At 38.8% G+C, this 21,249-nt stretch overlaps 1 protein-coding gene across 5 annotated transcripts in view; it reads left to right on the top strand.

Moving 5' to 3' along the window:
* Dpp10 (dipeptidyl peptidase like 10) overlaps nucleotides 1–21,249 on the top strand; it is a 1,470,448-nt gene that overhangs the window by 1,174,258 nt on the left and 274,941 nt on the right. The window lies entirely within an intron of this gene.

The raw sequence follows: 21,249 nt of genomic DNA, 5'->3' as shown, positions 1-21,249 counted from the left end.
ATTTCTTCTAAAAGTAACCAAAGTTGGGGGGGGTGTTAAATGAATGAACTGAAAAATACTAACCTACCTCAGTATGTTACATAGAATAAGCAAAACTCTATTCCCTATACAATGCAATATTTTAACACTTTAAAAATATTATATTTTATATTCAATCTTTAAAACCCTCCCATGCCAGCTGATGAGATAGCCAAGGGAATAAATTCTTGCTACAAGTGTGAGGACTTGAGCTTGAGTCCAAGAATCCACATCAAAGTGGATGTGATTATTGACAACTGCAATCCTAGTGTCCCTAGAGATGTTTGGAGACTGACGCAAGAAGAAGCTGGGAAGCACTAAACCAATCAAACAAAGGGACCTTGGGAAGCCACACCCAAGGTGGTCTGACTTGCACACACACAGGATGGTAGACAGGCACACACACACATGCTCACACACACACACACACACACACACACACACACACAGCACACACACAAAAACACCTATGCTGGAGAGTAGTTTTCCTTCACTCAGAATATCTTCTGTATGATATAATACATAATTGGAACATTAATAGTTTAGTAGATTAATAAAAGTGCAGAAGGACTGGGCACACTGACAGCTCTCCCAAGGACTTCCTTTTCCTCCTCTATTGTATCCCTCTGCCATGTTGGGCACCATTATCTACTTTAATCATAATATATCATGGGGCAAGCTGTGGTTGTGAATGGCAGGCACTTACTTATGCAAATGAATCTCCTCATTGAGCTAGCTTAGTTGATCAAGCTTTTCAGGTCAAGTAGGACTTTCTTCCAAATCAGATAAATCTCTAGAGAGATACGGAGGAAATCATTAGGTTCTATCATTCTATCTGAAATTCTACAATGTGCTTTTATGCTTTTTTTCCCACTCAAATAATTATCAGCTGGACTAAGGAAGTACTCAGAACTCCACTAGTTTCCTGTTTTCATAAAACAATATGAAAGTCGAGCTCAATATCAATGCAAATTGTTTTGTAAAATATGGTATGACACTGTGAAAGAAATTCTTTAATGTGAGCTAATTCTTTCTGAAGTGTCCCTTCCTGTTAACATTCCTGTAACTTTTGAGTACTCTGAAAATAGTAATTAGTGACAGATTTCTAGCCATGTGACAATGACTTTCTTAGCCTGGGATCATTGAGTCAGCTAATGGGGGCGACTCCTGTTTGTTCTGCAATTCCATTTCTGTTTTACAAACTTGAGTGAGAGACTGTTTCCTTGCTACATTAGCCTTCAACTTCTAATAATTGAAATTATTATTTTGCGACTTACAATCTTATTGTATAGCAGAACAAAAATAACTGTACATGTACTTTCTAACAGTGAGGCACTTGGCAGAAGACTGCTGTTAACTTCATAGCTGCAGTGTTCTGTCAGCTTCCTGAAAATTTCCCTCCGTGTAACAAGGTCAATTGAGGAGGAAGGGTAGGCTTCTCAGCAGATGCTGTCCTTTGTCTAAACTTTGTTTAGCTTTTCTGGAACCTTACACAGACCACTTCCAATGTCCAGACCGAGGTTTGTGTTAGACTATCTGTCAGATACAAGTTCTACAAAGGTTTCATTGTCTCCTGGTTTTATAGTCCTGGCTTTGCTCTATCTATGGGCATACACAGGCATCTAAAGAGAAAAATAATTTTCTTCCATGGGAATCAATAGACACAGCCTGTTTCAAACTTCATCCCTTAGGTTTTAGGTGATTCTTCATAGAATACATTGCCACATGGATCTCTATTATTTTTCTGTCTTCATAAAACAATATGATACATGCATGTACAAATACAAATATATATACATATATATTTGTATATATAAATATATATGATGTGTATATATTACATGGGTTTCTGTGTATATATACACATATATGTGTACACACACACACATTATAAAAAGTGTATTTGGCCTTTAAAGGCTGATGTGATATCTACAGATTGATATCTGTATCTATTGATTGATATCTACAGAAGAACTCTCACAATTGTAGACCCCAGTGTAGTTATGTTTTGGATTGTGGACACCAAATCTCACTGCAGATCCTTTGAATCCCAACATGATGAATCACAGTAGAAAGTTAGCCCAGTGATATTTATACATTGAAAGCGGAGAGCAAGAAGGAAACATGTGTTTTAATGTTTTTAATAAATGCATTTTCTATATTAGACAATTCTCCCCTTCTGAACTGTGCCTTAACAAACCCCTAGGTCTTCTCTCTTTTCCTCCCTTCCTCCCTCCCTCTCTCTTTCTCCTCTCTTTTCTCCATCCCCCCATCTCTTTCCCTCTTTCCTTTCTCTTCTCTCTTTCCTCTCATTTATTTTTTGCTCCATCCCTCCTCTTCCCTTCTTTCCACTCTCTCCCTCTTCCTGGACCAATATTTCTTTCCCCTCTGTGGCACTGGTCTTGATCTGTCACAGGTACATGGACAGCCTTAGTCTACAGAGATGCCTTCTCTGCTCTCACCACATTCTCAAATAAAACAGAAAAAAAATCTCAGGGAGCTAACACAGGGACGTCTCTGGAGTATGGAGGCTGCAGGAGTTTCACTATTTTTGCTAATAGTGTCCTAACAGGACCCCAGTGGAAATGAGCCCATTGCCTACAAAGCTGACAGATGTGCCTGCGGAAATTCTAAGGATTGAAAATCTAACCCATTGTCAAGTTACTTCATCCAAACCAGTCTGCTATTCAAGAATTATTTTCAGGAAATTAAAACAATTTTAGGAGGAAATTACTTGGAAAATATATACCATTAATTTCTTTTGAGAAAACATTTGTTTCACATTTATTTGGTGCATGGGAGGGCATGCACATAGATGGAACAGCATGCGTCCTATGTCAGAATAACTGTCAGGAGTCTGTTCTTTCCTTCCACCACACACACTGAACTTAAGTTGTCAGACTTGACATTAAGTATCTTTATCTACTGAGCCACCTCCTGTCCAAAAATTAACTGCTCAGTTTCAGCATGCTGTACTTAAGAGGATAAGAGACTTGACACATTCTATGCATAAAATTTAGATCTGTATTTATTTGTCTGAGGCACAGGCTCAGCCTTGAGTCTAGGATGCCCCAGCTCAGTTTCCTTAGTGATGGGATTCCAAGTACATAACATTATTCTTAATAACATTTAAGTATTTAAGAGAAATATAGACACATATATTTAGACAATGAGGGCATTCTTTCAAGCTCACAAAACTGTCTTATTTATGTATTTATTTGGTGACCCACTCTACTTAGGATTATCTGTACTGCCATTAGTATATTGTTATTTCCATGATCAAGGGTAATTTATCACTGGCAATATCACTGTGGATATGAGTCCCCTGTACACCCTACCTGATTCTTATTCTGCAGTGATAGGACAGATCTTCTGAGCTTCTTGCACTTATTTTGAAATGTTATTGGCCTTCTCCTGTGCATGTCTGGCACAGGTAAAAAGCTCCGCTGTAAATCTGTGGGTTCAACAGCTATGTGATGCTCAGGAGATTGTCTCATGGCTCTCCACCCATTCTTCTGGCTCTCACATTCTTTGTGACCCTTCTTATGAGATTTTTCATGAGCCATGGAGGAGTACTCAGTAGTAACTACTTCTCAACATGTTGACCAATCATGAGTTTCTGCAGTAATTGTCAGTCCCTGCAGAAGATGCCCCTCTCTCCAAGTCTGAGAGCAGCACTCACCTATGAGAATAAACATAACTGTTTTGAAGACAGCTTGTCAGGAGGTCATTTTCCAAAATAGTAGTAGTTTTTCTACAACCTGTCCAATCATAAGCCCTTGACCAGTATCTCAGTGCTAGGCATGAATTCTCTCCTTAATTCTCCTTAATTTCTCCATGGAAGAAATTAAATATCATCACAAAGTGATTGAGATTCTTCCCATGAACAAGAAGTGTTTTAGATAAGGTGAAATCCTCATGAAACTTCTTCCCCCAACCCATGTCCTGTGGCGATTTCTTTATTGAGAAGGAATATATGAAAACATAATTTAATATTTTGGAATAATCTGGAAAACAGTATTTATATGTAGATGTGTGTACATTTAGACATTTGTGTATTTGGAATTTGTCACCCTCAAGCTTCTCTAAAGCAAACACAGAAAATGTCTGCTGAGCCCTTGTAAACGTCCTTTCTCTGGTTTCCAAAACTGACCTGTACCCTTAACTTCCTCATTAGATGCGTCTCATGTGTCCTCCCTTTCCCTAAAAGTTAACAGTTGTTAATCAAGAGCATAGTCACTGTAGGATTTTCAGTTCCTTTCATTTTCCTCTGAATCCCATATGGTGTCATTTTACATACCTGAATCTATGCTTTAATTGACTTAATACTTTTAAATGTGTTTATGAGAGTGTCCATGTATGTATCTACATATATCTCTGTATCTCTATACTTGTATCTATATATCTATATTGACAGTGAGAATGGTCAAAGGGCTTCTGTCAAGAGCCATTCTCCCTCTCCTCCTGGTTAAGGCAGGATCTCTTGTTGTGGTACTATGACTTTAGTCTAGCTGGCTCATGTGCTTCAGGACTATTCTCCTGCCTCAGCCTTCCATCTGACCACCATAGAATGGCTGGGAATATAGATGTCTGCCACCACATGGAGCTTTTTATGTGCCTTTTGGGAATTGAGCTCAGGTACCCAGGCTTGTATGTCAAGAGCTTTTCCTCACTACGCCATTTTACTGTCTCAAAACTTGATATTTTATGAATATTTATTAGCAACTCTTTCTTTATTTGGGCTGTGTAATATTTTCCTTTGAGGTTCAGGCTATAAGACTTTGGCAGCAATAGTCTGGAGGTGCTTTGTAGTATAAAACATTAGGAGTCGTGTGTATGTGTGTGCGTGTATGTGTGTGTGTTTATAAGTCTATATATCTTTATGTATCTGAGGGTCTAATTATGTAGGCTTGGTTGGCCTTGAACTCACAGGGCAAGCTGGCTGCCTATGTTTCACATATTCTAGGATTAAGGGAACGCACCATGATGATGGACTCCATATTTTTTCTTTACTACTGGTAATTACTTTGATCAATTAACTAAATAGTTGCACGTGATCCACTGCACTGCAACATGGAACACTTGGCTGATCTTTTGATTTGCTGTAACAGTCAACATGAACTGAGTCTGAGAGAACTCTCTCTATGCTCTCTTTTATCTCCTCCTTGAGGATTCATCTGTTTCAATTTGTTTTTTATATGGTATTCTAAATTCTAAATGATAGTCTTTTGGAAAAAAAATGAAACATGTGTCAGGAGTCTATCAACATATGATAGAAATAGATAGATAATGTGGTATGTGGCACAATAGAGATTTATTCCAATATCATGTATGACTCACTTTATCTGTAGAAAAATGTATACAATTGGAGACTATCAGATAGAATGCAGTCATCATTTTTATAATTACTGCAATAAAATATCTCATAGACACAACTTTAGGAAGGGTGGGTTTATTTTGCCTCACAGTTTGAGGATGTGATCTGTCAAGTCAAGGAAGTCATGTCACCAGCAGCATAAGGTACTCAGTTCCATTTTATCTACAGTCAGAAGGCAGAGAGCGATGAATGCTGGTTCTCAGCTCACTTTCTGTTTTCTATTCAGTCTAGGATCCTAACCCTACAGGATTGTGTCACCCATATTTAGAGTGTCTTCCCTCCCAGTTAACAGAGTCTAGAAACCCTGTCACAGACATGACCAGAAGTTTGTTTGCCTGGTCATTCTAGATCCGGTTAAGGTTCTAGATCACAAAACCCAGCAGTCTATTTGTGTTTCTGTTTGCTTTTGTATCAGACTGTCTATCTACGTATCATCTATCTATCATCTGCATTGATATACAAATAAACTGAAATCCTCTAATGATGTGTCTGAGAGGGTTGCTTCAATACTGTTTTCCTGTGAGTTTCTGGCTTTCTGTGAAACAAACCCGTGTGTTCTTCATTCCTTATTCCAAGCTCAGCTGTCAGTCAATGACTCCTCTTTTTGTTTTCTTCTCTCTGTCTTTGTCTCTCTGTCTCTCTGTCTCTGTCTTCTCTCTCTCCCTCTCTCTCTCTCTCTCTCTCTCTCTCTCTCTCTCTCTCTCTCTCTCTTTCTCTCTTTCTCTCTTTCTGTCTCTAGTGTTCACTTAAATTGTCTTTTTGTCTGTGTGTATGTAATCTGTGCATATCCTATTTCTGATTTATTCTGTCAAATCTTTCTCTGATTTGTACTTTGTCTGCCTGTCAATTAGACTTTACATTAAACATGGCTGCTTCCTTCTACAAAACTATTTTCCCTTAAAGGTGTGTACTAAGGATGTGTCTGTATTCTGGCCAGATGGATTAAAGGTGTGTAGTCTATCTGCATTCCAGCTGGATCACACAGACCTAGATCTTTGGATATGATCCCTTGCCAGAGCAGCTATGTTGCTGGATTAAAATTCCTCTACACATTTTTCTCCTTCTTAGGCCTCAACACCTTTGCATGGTCACCTGAGAGATGTCTCTAATTTCATTCTCTGGCCTATACCTTACCTATCTCTACTGTTCATTTGTTAGATGTCAGAAGTGACCGTGTGCTCAAGCCTTCCTTTTTTCAAGTAAATTTCCCATATTTTACAACAACCCCAAGTTATAAGTACTTTTTCCTCTTCAAAAAAAAAAAAAAGAAAGAAAAAGAAAAATGAAAAAAAGTAAATGTGTTAGATAGTTCAGTAGACTCCTTGACTTGCAAGCATGAAGATCTAATTGATCCTTCAATGCTCTAGAAGCCAGACATAACAGTGTACATTTAGAAACTGAGTGTTAGTGTGGTGGAAGAAAGAGGAGTCATAGAACTCACTGGACAGCCAGTCTAGCCAAACAGGTAAGGATTAGTCCCTGTTTCAAAATTAGGGTGGTCAGCACCTAAAGAATGATAATAAAGGTTGATGTCTGATCTCTGTACACACATGGATGCACACACACAAACACGCATACACACACTCCCTACAGACACACATTCACACATGTAAAATCAGTCTGAGGGAACTAAAATAACTGAGTCCTTAGACAAGTTGCAAGCACAGCATGTTGCTTTTATATGGATAATCAGAAGCAGTGATTGATATTATATTTTATTTATTTCACAATTAGAAAAGCATACAAAGTCATTTTCTAAGTTTGCAAAAGCAAAAGCTTGTTGCTTAATTTATTATGTAAAGAGTTAGCTGAAAGGGCAATAGTGGGATGTAGTTCATATATAAAATGATTACTGTTCTAGAGGATTAACATTGATTTCAAAAATTAATTGATAATTAATTTGATACAGCAATGATTAATTATGTCTGGTAGAGGAAAAGTGAGCAAATACAGAAAACATTAAAAGTAAAATGCATTGGTTTATTAAAATACACTTAAATCACATTTATGTGGTAACAGCATATTTGGTAGAAGAATTATATGATGAAATGGAAAATTGTCACTGAGGAATGTACTTTTATCTAATGGATTTTGTCTAACTTGAACCAGTGTGAGTATAAACTCAGAGCCCTCCTTATGTGCCTCATACCTGCCCAGCCTGGAAGGCGCTGTGGAGCCAGCTAAGAAGTGAGGAGATCCTAAGAAGTGACCAGTGTCTTATTGTGAGAAAGTACATTTGAAATCAGTTTACTTTTTTAAAATCAGAGTTAAAAAATAATGGGGTTCATGTGACATATTGTTGCATATACTTTACATGGTTTTTTTCATGTTTGCGTGAATTCCTTTTATGTGAGCTAAAACTAATATGAAAAGACACTGATTGAATACTGTGCATACACTGTTGGGATTTTCTATTGTGCTAGCTGGTTTTCTTGTCCATCTTAGTTAATGTTCTATTACTGCGATGAAGCACCCTGGCCACGGTAACTTATAAAAGGAAATATTTGATTGACGTCTGCCTTACATTTTCATTGGGTTAGTCAATGACCATCATAGCTGGGAACATGGCAGAAGGCAGGTATGGTGCTGATGCAGTAGCTGAGAGTTTACCTCTGATCTACAAGTAGCAGGCGGTGGACAGGGCATGGGAGTGGGGAGCTGGACTTGGCTGTTGGCTTTTGAAACCTAAGAGCCCACTCCCAGTGCTCACTTTCTCCAACAAGGCCATACCTCTAAATCCTTTCCAAATAACCTAATCAACTGAGGGCCAAGCATTCAAACATGATTCTTTAGTGGCCATCCTCATTCAAACCTCCACATCACTGCTGTGATAAAGTATTTGACAGAAGCAACTTAAAGAAGGAAGTGTTTATCTGTTTCGTTGTTCTAGGATACAATACATCACAGTTGGGGAGGCATATGTGTTGGTACCCTGGTTTATTTACTCTTGTAGTAAGAAAGTATATGTTTGCAGGAGCTCACCTTTGAGAGATTTTGAAATTGAGATTTCAGAATTTGGGAAAGACTGTAGTTTCAGAGAGATTTGGGATATTTTAGGGAAATTTGATATTTTAGAGAGGCTTGAACTTTGAATAGGACTGTATATTTAAAGAAACTGAAGTTCTAAAGTGTCTGAATTTTTAAATGCTGTTGGATTTTAAGGGCTAGAATACTTTATCTTGTGATGGTGATATAAGATCTTCAACATTGACAGGAAAAAAAACGATTATGGTTTAACAGTAGTTTTTGTGTGGAGATGTAAGGGTCAGTGATGGTAATAAATTTTATATCAACATGGCACAAGATTGAGTCATTTGGGAAGATGGAAACTCAATTGAGAAAACGCCACTGTCAAATTGTCCTGTGGGCAAGGCTAGGATGCATTTTATTAATTAATGACTGATGTGATGCTACCAAAAATCATGTGTGTCCTCTCACAAGGGTCCTGGGTAGAAAAGAGAACAGGCTAAGCAATCAGGGAAGCAGCATTCTCTTATCCCTTTACTTGAATCCATGCCTCAAGGCTTCTGCATTGTTTGAGTTCCTGCCCTCCCTTCCTTAGATGACAGACTAAGGTGTATTTAAGCTGAAATAAACCCCTTTCTTCCCGGGTTGCATTTGGCCATGTTGCTTTATCTGAGCTACTGAAACTACGTAACTATAGTAGATAAAATTTCATGGTAGCAAGTATGAGGGAGCTGCCCATATTGTGTCTGCAGTCCAGAAGCAAAGACAAATGAAAAACTGAAAATAATCCCATGAAATTACCTAATCTAGGGTAAGAGAAGAAAATCTCAAGCTTGCATTTACCTAAACTTTTCCAAGCCTGGGTGGGTAGTCCTGTGAAAATATATTTCCCCCTGGGTGACTTTGTCTGTATATTTAATCATGGGTGAAATATGTGATTGGTACCTCTCATATTAAATATTTGGTGCCATAAATAAAATCTGTATGCAAAAGTCTACTCTGTGCCCACTTGTTGTTATAAGATTCAGATAGAATGCACAAAAAAGAATTTCCTCTTAAAGTAAACAATGCTTCTCCCTGTAGGTAAGCTATGAGCTAATATGGAAATTCCAGTCTCTAAGTTTTACTAGCGTCATTAGGGTCAAAGCCTGGGCCAGGAAGGTTTGACTAACCATCATCAATATGCCAATCAAAGGCATAAACAATAGTGAAAAACATAAAAAAGATTTTTCAGTGTTGCCACATTGAACAGATAGCTAAAAATGATGCCCCGTGACATCTTTACGACAGTCTTTAGAGATCTGACACGGGTTTAGGTTTAAATGAGGACAAGAGCTTTACACAACTAAGAAGTTCAGTCAAGGTGTGGTAGAGCCAGTCTTCAGGATCACTGCTTCTGCTCCAGTGATTTCTTCAAGTTTGTCTCAGAAATGCTAAGTGCCTTTTCCAGGAAATGAATGTCCTGCAGGGACTCAAACTTTTTCTTCTCTCATCATGAGATTTCTAGGGAAACTTTAATTTCTTAGTGGTCCTTGTCTCATTAGTCTAATAGTCAAAATGAGGGGTGCAAGAGCCTCTTTAGGGTTGCCTCATTCCTGCCAAGATGGTTATGAAATATGACTGTCAGTTAACAGTGCATAAGCACAAAAGTAGAAAATTGGGTATGTGAATCAAGTTGATAAAAGCATAAATATAGACATGATTTTGTATTTAAGTAAGAAACTAGCAATTGATAGAATGATTCTGCATGACAGAAGCTCTAAAAAAATAAGATCAAACAAGTAAGATTAAAAGCTACCACTAAGAATGCTGGCGTTCTGCAAATTGCTGGCTACCTTCCTGCTGTGTGTGTGTGTGTGTGTGTGTGTGTGTGTGTGTGTTGAGAATAAGGGGTTTGTATGTGTGGTGTGCATGTACACACGTGTATGAAACATAGAAGACAACCCTAGATAGCTTCCTGAGCTATATTCCACCTTATTATTAGAGGCAGTGAAAAAGTGTGGGCTTTTCTACATCATTCCTTGTTCACTAATAATGACATGGAAACCTTTATATTTATTAATAAGCTTCTTGCATTATAATTAGGCAGATACTGAGCTATTCTAACCCAGACTATGATGATCTCAGACTCCTTCTCAGCCTACTTCCAAGTCACAGGCACCATTACCTGCCATCCTGGCTTCTTGCTTCACCCTTGTATCTATGGTGAGTCCTTCCCAGAATTTCTCTCTCTCCCCGGATGTCCCATCTTACTATCCTATCATAGGTCATAAGCTTTTTCCAGTCAGAAGGTGATGGAGAACACTGCTTTCAAAATACTAAGGCAGGAGATGTTTAGCAATACCAAAATAATCAGAGATCAGTATTTGAATAATACAAGGATAATCTTTACATAATTCACAAAGACATTACTCCAAGACAGCCTCTTACTGGCCTGGGGCTTTCCAGTTCTGCTAGACTACCTGACCAGCAAGCTACAGGAATCTCTTGTTTCTGCATTCCTAGAACTGGAATTACTTTCAGCATTTTTACATGATTTCTGGGAATCAAAATCAGGTCTCATGGTTGCAGAGTAAATGCCTGACTGACCAAACCAAACTCCCAGCCCAGGGATCATTCTTTGCAAATATCCGATCAATGTTAATGCATTGGCTCCCGTGACACTGCCGAGGAAGGAGCTGATGTATGTGAGCAGCACTGTGGCTCCATGTGTCAATCTTCAGAGACCATTCCTTGCCCTGGGCACCTCAATACCTACTTAATGTTTGATGAAGCCAGAAGCAGTTCCTATGTTGCAAATGCTCTGCCTAGCGCTATTTCCTAGACTTGCTCTGGAAGCCTAGTAATGAGATCCACGGAGATCCTGGGCTTCAGAGAAGGCAGTGAAGAAGCAATCACAGTATCCAGTCACTCAGCCTGTGATTCCTGCCACCAACATTAATCTATTATACAGTGTGTAGAAACACAGAAGGGAGAGCATTGTCTTCCACAGGGGCACTCATCCTGTGTCTCTCTGCTCTGGTTTTCGTAAGGATGCTGCCTAAGAGGGGTAGCATCTTTTTATCTTAAAAGAACTTGCAGACTATTGTACACTTTTTTGTTGTTATTAAAAGTATGTACTCAAATGAATAACATTAAAAATGGATAACTTTAAAAATATTTTTATTTATTGTTTGACAATTTCACACATGTAAACAATGTATCTTGATCATATCCATTCTTCTCTCTCCATCTTCAGCCTCTTCTGAGTGCCCCCAACAAATTTTCCTCCCAGCTTCCTGCCCTTTCTTCTTTTTACTATAGTCCACTGGGGACAATTAGTAGTATTTATAGAGAACTACACATGGGTGTAGGACCATCCACTAAGGTGTGGGCGACGTCCCTCATGGAAATTAGCTCTTATTCCCCAAGCAGACAGAACTGTAGATGACTCCTCAGCTACAAGAGGACAACTTGTCTGTGGACAACTTACACCAACATAGAGAGTGCTGTTATTGTTTTTGAATACAACAAAACAAAAATTCCTGATAACTTTTAAACTCTCATGGAATGTTTAGAAAAAAATTTTGATATATTTTCCTTCAAAACCTTATGTGAAGTATTAGGTATATATGTGTACATTTGATTACCTGTATGTGTGTGTGTGTGTGTGTGTGTGAATGTGTGTCTGTGTCAATGTGTGTGTGTGTGTGTTTGTATGATTTCACATGTATGTGCATGTGTATTTTATAAGTGAAACTTTATATTCACAAACGCAATGCAGTTTAAACCATTTTTCACCTTTGAAAACTAACTTTCTAAAGATCATTCTTTCATCAGACAATCACATCCCTCAAGTTCAATACAGACTATTTTCCCAGCTATTGTCTGAACAAAGCCACCTTGTCTAATTTCAGTATTATATAGTGTGCTCTTTAAAGGCTTGTTATATTTACAGATCAGCGCATGTAACAGCACACCTGGGTTGCTATAGAGATGTCTAAATTTTATCAAAACAAACAAAGAACCCACATTTAACAATAAATGCATCTGTAATATGTCTGCTAAAAAACTTAATATAACTTAAACACCCACATTAGTTTTGCATAAGCACCATAAGAAAAAGTACAGGTGCAAGATATTGTGTGGTTCTTAATTGGGCACATTTCCAAGTCTCATAACTTTTATTCTGAGCCATCCTCTTCAGTGACTCATTTCCTTGCCTTAAGACTGTAGAGAGAGAAACTATTTGTCTAAAAGTTTTCAAACTTGACTTGTCAAATTACAGAGTGATGCCTATGCCCATCTTTTGGAATTTTATATGAGGCTTAAGTTTGAATAGAGAGCAAGAGGTATTCATAGGTAAACAGTTCTGGTCAAGGTATGATCCCACCCATTTTTGACATCATGGTTTGGACTCCATTCTCCTGTGCAAGGTGGATTTGTATGTTGGCAGGACTGCATTCCTCTGGGTGGAACTATGTAGGTAGTTGGGGGTTCCTCACGCCAGGCAGTGGGTAGTTGGCTGGGAACACTGTGGGTTCCTCCAGGGGGAAGTTAGGTGCAGCAGCTGTGGCTCATTAAAGGCCTCTCCAGGGCTCCTCATGGTGCAGCCCCAATGACATGGGTTTTTACAGGCTTTGATATCATGGCGGATGGTGGATGGATCTGGATGCACCCCCTCCCCCTGTAAAACCCAGGGCAGCCCTGAGTTAAATAGCAGGGAGAGAGGGGGGAGGTGCTGGGGAAGAATGTTTAATTGACTCCACCCTCTGGCTTTCAGGTACCTAATTAGTATGTAAATCTCTCTAGGGCCTGAGGCTTGTTCCTCAAGACTGATGGTCATAGACCTCTCTGTGGGAGTGGTTGTTGGAGGATTGAAGCTAAATGAAAAGAACCAGGGCCTGGGAGCAGAGCTGCACTCCTGCCATCCAGTAAGGTTCCCGGGTTCCAAGCTCCTGCTCTACCAAGCACCCAGCTGCTTCTCACAGCCCACAGCCCCACAGAACTAGGCTTCACCCTTTCTTTCCCCACCTTGAGATGTCTAGGTACATTCTGGATGAAATGTTGTACATTCAGCATTTCTTTTTCTAGTTTAAGTTTTTAAGGCAATCCTAGCTCCATGTATTTCACTGTTTCAAGAGTCTGAGAGTTAAGGGAAGGGCAGACATGTTTCTTTAATATCTTTGTTCTTGTATCAACAGTTACAGGTTTACTTACTTCTACTCCAACCCCTGATGGGCTCCCTATTTTTATGATTGATTCACACTTTTTCATGACTAGTACTCCCTTAACATAGTCATACACCTCATAGAGCACACTGAGACAAGAGTTTGGGAGTATGGTTCAGCAGTTAAACCTCAATGCACAATGGAGAACCAGAGATCAGATCCTCAGAACTCATATACAAATGCCTTGCTGAAGTTCTAGACTTTTGGAATTTCAGTCTCCTGCAAAGAAGACAAGAGATCTTCAAAGCAAGCTAGCTAATGAAAATAGCCACAGATGCAAGTTCTAGATTCAAGCGAAAGACACTGCCTCAAAAATAGTTAGTAGAGAGCAACCCAGGAAGAATCTCAATAACTACATCAGGTCACCAGAAGCATCCATTCCCATTGGAATGTACATACACATATGCATGCAGACAACACACACACACACCATAAAAAAAAATAAATGATAATAATTATTGCCCATAATTTGCACACATGTACTCTATTTTCTATTGTCGCCCATGTTTTTATTTGGCATATATGTCATCTAAATAAGATGTGTCTTGTGATGGACGTTCTTTTGCAAATGTATTGCTCTTCCTATGCTCTAACAGATTGTTTTTTTTCTGTAGCTTCAGCTTAAGATCCTTCACAGATTGAGACACCCTCCCCGTTATCTTCTAGTCTATCTTCAAGTGAATTCTCAACACATAATTGAATGTTCATTTTTCTCATGAAGAATGTTTTAATTTAGTTTTTAGATTGTTCACACCATATGTTGTAGTCAAATTCTTCCCCTTCACCCAGCTCTTCCCAGATCCTGTTTTCCTACTCACCTCACTTCATATTCTTTCTCTCTTAAAGAAAATAAAACCAGTAACAAAATAGATAGCAAACACACACACACACATACACACACACACACACACATACACACAGAGAGAGAGAGAGAGAGAGAGAGAGAGAGAGAGAGAGAGAGAGAGAGAGAGAGAGAGTCTCACACACACATGCCACAGCAAAAGAAAAATCAGAACATAGAGTTCCTTTTGGTTTTGGCCAACTATTTCTGAGCATGTCTCTTGTCTTCCGATGTTGGTAATATACCCAGAAACATTCCACTGAAGAAAATTGATTTGTTTTTTCCTCTCTCATCAGTTAATTGCAAAAAGCTTCTTGACTGTGGGTCGGAGTTTGTTCCCATTTTCACCTAGCACTGCTGAATTTTCTTTGGTTGGACTTGTCTAGAACATATAGGTACTATGGAGACTCTTTGAGTTTATTGTTTACATTGTATCATTCTTGATGTGTCTGGAAACCTCTATCCCCTTGCAATCATATACCTCCTCTGTCTCTTACTATCTTTCTGCCTCTTCTGAACAGGCCTCTGAATTTTGCAGGGAGCAGCATGGTACAGATATCCCATTTATACCTGAGTTCTCCAAAAAGTCTCCAAAGTCTCTCACTGTCTGTGTGTTGTCCAGTTGTGGGTCTCTGGATTATTTATTTTCTACTACAAGAAGTTTCTTTGATGATGAGTGAGTGAGGTACTATCTTCTGGTTATGATTATATGTCATTGGAAGTCATTTTATTGCCATTTTTCATAATAATAATAATAATAATAATAATAATAATAATGTCTCTCATAGAGACCATGGACTATCTAGTCTGGGGACCATGGTCTCATTAACAGTGTAGGATATGGGTTTTCTCTGATGGAACAGTCCTCAAATACAATCAAAAAGTGTTTTGTTACTCCAGTACCATTTATGCAACTATTGCTCCTGGGGCTATATTTTACAGGAAGGTCACTATTGTAACTCACCAGGTTTGCAGATTGGTGACCACTTTTCTAGTAGTGTCTACAGTACTTTCCAGCACTATGAACATTAGCCAGAAGGTTGAAGCTTCTAATTGAGCACCATCCTGTTTCCAAATGTTTGGTGACATAGTCTGTTGTGTCTTCATGAAAACTTTCCTAAACATGCTTATTTAACTTTATTCCTGCTGGTACATCTGTGTTTCTGTAACTTAGAACATATGGTTATCTGCTGAGCAAATGGCACAATTGTCTAATTAGGTAAGGAGCTCTTTGGAAATGGGGGACTCTCTTAGATTTTGCACCACGACTGAAAATGCTTGGGATAGTTCATTAACGAGTAACTATGTGTCTAGTGAATGCACATTAGGGAGTGCAGTCATTTAGATTCTAATGTCTTCCAGAAGTCTCTGGCAGTGTCACACACACACACACACACATACACACACACACACACACACACACACACACACCATGAAAGTAAAAGACATATTAATTGAGAGGAGGAAAAGGAATATCAGGAGTAGAAAGTGGTTGAGAGAAATTAATAGGAATGAATGCAATAAAAATGTATTCCTATTTATTTATTTATTTATTTAAACTATTTGTTTTATTTTTAGATTCTAATTTATATATATTTGAGACAGAGTCTCATGTACTCCAGTACTTGCTATGTAACTGAGGATGGCATTGAACTTCTGAAACTTCTGCTGCCACCTCCTGAGCCTATATCATAAACATGTATGAAAATGACTTAATACAACCTCCTATTCCAGATAATTAATGTATGCCAATGCAGTAAATAATAAATTACACTAAACGTTATGAAAAAAATTTGCTCTTACCCTTTATATTTAATTTTGATTTATTACATGAAATTCAGCTTTAACTTGGTTATAGAAAAATAAAGTCTCCAGGCTGCTTTAGAGTTTAAGCTTGAAAAGGGTTTCACATTTGTAGAGCTGGCCTCCTCTAGGGCACTTCCTGTTGCCATCATTAATGTCAAGTGAAAGTGCCCAGAGCTCCTCTGCATTTATAAGCTTTATTCCTGATGAATCAAACATGGTTGTTGTTTGTACACATGGTCTCCCTCGGAGCAGGCCACTTTCCTAGGAAATTTCAGTTTGCTGTCTTAATTCAATTTGTGCTCAGCACTGCGTGAAACCATCTCAGAACTTACCAACACAATACCTACCTGCTATTCATCCAAAACAGATGAGGGTGGTGGGTCGGGTAATCCCCAAAACGATTACATCATGAACCCCAGAACTAGTGAACATGATCTATGGCAAAGTGAATTAAAACTGAATACCAGTTGGTCCTTCAACCAAAAGAGCACAGGGATATAATGAATGATGAGGAATTGTGACTTTTCATAAGGGAATGTGAACAAATTCCTTGTTAACCCCAAATTGGATTCCAGTGACAGGCTGAAAAAAATTACACACAAATCTAGCCTTTGGCACACCAGTAATGTTATCAAAGTTCCTTTACAGAAACATGGGTTCCTTAAAGGCAGCTGCGTTACTTGAAAGCCCACCCAGACTGCATGATGACTCACAAGACCTGTGTTGCTTGCACAACTTACAGAAAAAAAAACACTGAAGAGAGACACCTCTTCCTGCATCTTTATAGCTTGTGAAACTTTGGGTATAAGGAATCAGGACCTTGGGGACTTGGGAATTTTGTACTTTCCAATCTTCTTGAGCCCTCTGGGATGTTCTCTCACTTCTATGAGAGCATGTCTCCATTTAAAACAACAGCAAACAATGCCTGCAGAAGATAGAAGGAGAAAAATCACTCTAAGAGATGGGACAAATGTGCAGAAAGCTCACCATGATCCAGTCACTACAAACAGACACTAAAATAGAAGGGAGATGCCTTCAGCTTGTACTGCTCCGGGCAAGAAAGAAGATATTCTAGATGGCTGCTTATACCTCTCTCATTGGCTATCACATCACTGAGACAATAGATACTCCCTTGCCCCCCACCACCCACTTCATTTCCTCCACAAATCTTGGACTGGGAGATGGACAAAAAATACACCACCCATATCCATGCTGTTAAACAGGAAGGGAGCTTGTCTCCTCAAAGAAGAGATTGTAGGATAGATTGAAACAGAGATCATTATGATGGGTAAGACTACACTTTAACCAGATCTTAATTATGCTGCCTTCTAGTTAAACTTAAACCTCCCCCAAGTCACCTAGGAGGATAGGGCCGTTGGTCACTGGAATTCTTTGCTCCCCTTCTCAGGATGGCCATATTGAATAAATCTCTTTACTGCTTTTCTCTTTTACTGTCTCCTCAATCACAATTTTGAAGAAGGGTAGCTGGGCCCTGCAGCTTCCAAAGCCCAGACTCTCACAGCTCTTTGAGCAAGCTAATAGTTAGCAAATACAGAGTCCCTAAGCTCTGAAACAACAAGGAGCTGAATGCTGCCCATGATAAAGAATGACCATACTGGGGAAATTAAACTTCTCCCTTTGAGTTCTTTTTGATAAAAGAATTTAAGAACAGGTTCAGAAGGGAGCTCAAGGATATTTTATTTTATTTGTTAAAAGAAAAACTCTGGAGCAATAAGGTGTGTATATCTTGGCAGCTGCCCAGAAGAGGAACATGGGTAAGGAAAGAAAAAAAGCCACATCTTTTGAGTTAAACAGAAGTCATCCATGTGACAAGCAGTTACAAAGTGAGTAGAGGAGTTAAGAAGAAGAATCAAATCTGAACATGTCTGTGGGGAGCAGACAGAAGGTGGCTATCATCCTTGCAGCCATCTTGAGCCATATACCCTGGCAAGAGACTTGATTACAATAGCCTACAACAGCTGAGCACACTCTGATAACATCTTGTTTTAGATACCCAGGATCTTCCCTTGGGTGTGTGAGACTTAAAGGTGTGTGACTTAGAGATCAGATTTAGAGACAAGACCTAAGGGCATGACTTAAAGGTGTGATTTAGAGGCGTGACTTAGAAGTGAGACATATAAAAGGCAAGAGGCAGACAGAAAAAAAAATATTATTAGGTAGTAGGCACTTAGCAATTGGAAGAAGTAACTTGGAACTTGGAAGCACTAGGGACTAGGGACTAGAAACTAGGGACTAAGAACTCAAGACTTGGGACATGGAGAGAAGAAGAGAGACTGAAGAATAAACGGGATTGAATCACACTCTGTCTGGTCTTCATTTTTCTAGTCCGTCCTCACTTTCTTTCTTGCTGAACCCCAACCCATAGACTGGAGCAGCTTGGGGCAGCGCAAGCTCTAACAGTTTAGCTCCCAAGGCTTTTGGCAGTGTGGGTCCCAACATTGACAGAGTAGTCCTCAAAAATTTTAGAGTGGTCCGCAACACATGTCAGTGAAAACATGCTTAGAATAGCAATTCATCGGAGAAGAAAACTTAATATTTTCCATTCAAAAAATTATTTACATTTACAAAAATGCAAAGGTGCAGATCTGTAAGCAACTGAGCAGAAAGGGTAGGACTCTGTGAAGGAAAAAATACATTATTCAATGAACAAGATAAATATTTTCTGCCAAGTTATTAGCATGGGTTTAGGAAGATCTGCATTTCTGAGGAGTGCCCCCTTAGAAAGATGACTGACTTGCCCAACTGGAGTGTTAGGTCTCCACCCAGGCTGGGGGTTTCATTCTCTTGGCTAGAAGGAAAGATTTCTCTTTGTGAGGTTTTAATGTTACTGTAAAAATAACAAGTATGATCTTTCTTGCCATCATCCACTAATATTCCCATTGACAGGTCAGTGAAAGGCTTGTTGGATTTCTGACCTTTAAGAAAGTAGATTTGTATCATTTAAAGCCATTAGACTTTTGGAAAATTTTTATCACCATATAAAGATGCAAGATGGTAGTCTTTCAGAATCCTAATTTTATACTTCATTTGGACAGAATCCTGATAGAATACTACTGCAGCTTCACTGTGAAAGACACAAGTGACATGTGGAAATTTCCACACTGATAAAAACATGAGGCAGTATTTCATGACAGTAACTTGTTTGCATGGGTCTCTGATTAACACAGAGTTCTGACAAACTTATAACACAATCTTAATAGATAGGTAGAGAGAAAGCTTTAGGATTTTAGTGTTGGGAATCTAGAAGATGCTACACACAGGTTTTCCATCTCCTGAATGTCACTTTCTCAGAGGCCCACTGTTAACATACTCATTGTACATTCCAAGAATCTGAATTTAGCAGTCTCAACAAATCCTGTGATGTTTTCAGAAAAATATTATGAAGGAAATTAGATTAAAAGTAGGCATTGCTGTACTTTTTCCCAACCAGCTTGGTATCACCAAAGGTATGAGGAGACTGCATGATGCATAGACAGCCTTCAGGGTGCCTCAGCGTGATATTTTGTAGGACTTAGGAAAGTTTTGGTCCACTTACCAGAAACTCACCCTGTCTGCTGAAGATGACTCCATTTCATTGCAGGACCTGAAATGAAAGGCAGTTTACTGAGAGGCAGTGGACTAATAATCTCCATATTGACAGTGAAATGAGAGACAGTGTACTTAGAGCCAGTGTACTGAGAGACTGTACACTGACAGACTGTATACTGACAAGCAGTGTACTGAGGGAGAATGTACTGAGACACAGTATACTAACAGACTGTGTACAGATGGGCAGCGTCTAAAGTATCCTTGTTCCATGGTTCCAGATAGAAAAATTCTTGTATATCTGGAGACTCAAGAATGCTACCCAGGATAATGAAAGATCATGACACAGTTAGTATAAAGATGAAGATGTGGCTAGAATTTCTGTATTAGAACTTGATAACAGTGATACTTTTTACCCCTAGCCTGACCCCTTTGGACTTTAATGCATCTTTTTAGTATGTTTTGAAGATGTATTTATTTTAATGTAACTAATTAATTAATCAATTAAGTGTGTATGTACATGTGCACATGCCAGTGCATGTGCATGCATGTGTGTGTGTGCACGTGTGTTTACATGCACCCGAGAAAGCCAGAAGAAGGCATCAGATTCTGTGGAGCTGGAGTTACAGGCAGTTGTGAACTGATTGGCATGGCCAATGGGTACTAAACCCCAGTTTCTTGGAGGAACATCAAGCCCTATTAATCCTTGAGTGACCTCTCCAGCTTATCTTCCTATTCCTTCCCAATGACATTATTGTGTGAACTTTTCTGGAGATGATCAAATGACTCATTCAGACAGGACACCGATGGCAGATAAAAGAAATAACTCCATGCAGTCTATCTTGGTGAACCAACTAATTTTGTTTGAGATATTTAGAGGTCCATGAGTTAGGAGTTACTCACAGGAACATGGTGGTGGTGGTGGTGGTGAGGTGCTTGATACTGGGTAAAACACAGAAGAAAAAAAGGAACATCTTGCTCACAGCAACCATTAACTGACTATAATTCTTTGTGAAGCAATGTGAGTTTTCTTCATGGGTGAAGTTAATAAGCCCAGCCTTGTGTGGTCAAAATGAGTAATTACAGAAGCTATTATCCAAAAGAAAAATGGTGTCTTATACTGTATATTCTTCTTAAACTTTTTCACTTGAGTATGGATTTCATTGAAACTATACAAAGTAATTTTGTTGGAGTTATTGCTACTATATTAACATGTGAGATCTTCCATAACAATTTTTTGAAAGCATAGTGACTTCAATAACAAGTTTACTTCCTCATTGTCTAAAACAGTGTTTTTCAACTTGTGAGTTGTGACCCCTTTGGGGTTTGCTTATCTGATCTCCTGCATATCAGATATTTACAATTTATAAGAGTAGCACAATTATAGTCATAAACTAATTACAAAAATAATATTATGTTTGTGGGTCATCACAACATGAGGAAGTATATTAAGAAGTCACAGCATTAGGGGAGTTGAGAATGAG

This window comes from Arvicanthis niloticus, chromosome 10 (genome assembly GCF_011762505.2).
Source record: "Arvicanthis niloticus isolate mArvNil1 chromosome 10, mArvNil1.pat.X, whole genome shotgun sequence".
Taxonomy (NCBI): Eukaryota; Metazoa; Chordata; class Mammalia; order Rodentia; family Muridae; genus Arvicanthis; species Arvicanthis niloticus.
This window is presented reverse-complemented; position numbering and strand designations above follow the sequence as displayed.